Source organism: Hermetia illucens, chromosome 1 (genome assembly GCF_905115235.1).
Source record: "Hermetia illucens chromosome 1, iHerIll2.2.curated.20191125, whole genome shotgun sequence".
Classification (NCBI taxonomy): Eukaryota; Metazoa; Arthropoda; class Insecta; order Diptera; family Stratiomyidae; genus Hermetia; species Hermetia illucens.
This window is the reverse complement of record NC_051849.1, coordinates 127,122,430-127,124,428: the sequence shown is the minus strand read 5'-3', so window position 1 is coordinate 127,124,428 and position 1,999 is coordinate 127,122,430.

Genomic DNA, 1,999 nt, shown 5'->3' with positions numbered 1-1,999 from the left:
CCGTGCCCGCCCCGAAACAGCGTCGTGTCCGTTTTGTGGATTGACGGCGAACGAAGTTCCGGGATCAGTCGCCGAAACCCCTAGGTTTCATCTGGGGGCGGAGTGATGTGGCGCGGCAGGATTCGCAGCATTCGAAATTTATTTCGAATGTTGCGAATGCGAACGAATAGATGGCGCGGATCTATCCACTTTGCGGAGCTCGCCACGGGAGTGGAGGACCGGCGAGAAAAGTGTGCCATGAGTTAGGGGCAGAAAAGAAACACATGAAGCGAGAGTCTCTTCTGCCTCTAACGAGCAAACAGTCACACCAATTATTTAATAAAGTCTAATGGTTAAATCTATCGAGTATTGATTGTAAAAACCCAGTCTATGTTCCGGTGTACCTAAAAGTGTGGTTTGCAAAGAAATTAATATTAAAGTTAAACTACAAATACACTAGGAAATATTCTGGCGTGTCGTCTCCTTAACAGAGGGTATCAGCCAAGAAAAATAACACAGAAGATTCGTCTGCCCCCCATAATCATTCCGCATTTTCGACCGTATTCAGTATGTGCGCGAGATAAATTCACTCACTACACATCATGTCTAATGTTCATACCGTGTATATGATACAGTGCACTGGTTTGTGGGCACATGGTTACAAAGGTAGGTGTTTATAACCTGCCGCATGGAAAGGGGCAAAACACGTAAGAAAACCATCTAGATGCATGAACCAAAACCATCTAGGTACATGAACCACAAGCGCCACGAAACAGTTAGCTACTTCGTCGTGACCCCACGAATACGCTATGACATTCCGTACCTCCAAGACACCTGATTTGCTCCTCCTGTATGTAGTCTTCTCGGTGTCAGCCAATCCAGCGTTGGCAAAACTGTCGTGTCATATCGTGTCCCGTGGACGCGCTTCTATATACAAGATCACCAAATCAAGCGCCTGTCATTGCTATTCGTGGGGTAGGGACGTGGTAGCTAACTGACGCGTGGCCCTTATCGTTCATTGGTATGCCCATTTGTCAATGGTTCCTAGATCGTTTTCCTGTGTGATGTTTCCCCATCCCATGTGACAAGCCATAAACAGCTTCGCAATGTCACTTGCTCGCTCGCCAATCGTACACCGTAGAAAGTCGGACATTCGCAATGGCTTTTTTCCTAACATAACAATTTCAGATAATGCACTGACAATTAATGTTTTTTTGCGTCTCAAGAACATTGTGTCAAAATTTCAAGCCGATCGGAGTAAAATTGACGAGTTATAAGTATTCGAACGTCTGTTGCCTTAGGTCTGGTCTTTTAGTATGCAAAACTTTAAATCGCTTTTTGGCTTTTCTGAAACTTGCCATTTTCGAAGTCCGTTTACCCCATAACTCAAAATCTACTGTACCAATCGCTTTGAAATTTTACACAATTCTCCAGGTAACCCTGGCAGCTTTAAATTGGACTATTTTCTGGCAAAAAGTTTTGACTTCCAAGTACTACAAAAAATTGAATAATAGACCAAAAATCCTTCCAAGGTTACTTTGAGAAACGTATCTGTATCCCCAAAAAAAATGTCATTTTTTACCTTATTAACCCCTCGCCCAAAAAATTACATATTTCCAACGAAATTTCATAATTCATACATTGAGTGTGATGGAAAGGCAGACAGTGAATCAATTTTATTAAGGCTTTGATACAAACCTTAAGAAAGGAATAATGTTCCAAGTTCACTGATATTTTCAAATAATTTTCACACTAGCCTAAATGGAAAATAAAACATGTTACAATAATGCTAGCTATTTCAACCAATTCAGATCAAATTTGCAACCGGAATTTTTAAGCTTTAACTTGAAAGCACACACTTTTTAAAGTTGACTTGAATGGTGGCAAAATATAATTTCTACCCCTCGAAGAAACTATACTATTCCCCGACTATGAGTTCTACACGTATCTGATTTATCTACCTTTTGTTGTTATCGCATATAAGATGATTGATAATAACCAGACAAGTGAAATAAAGAAA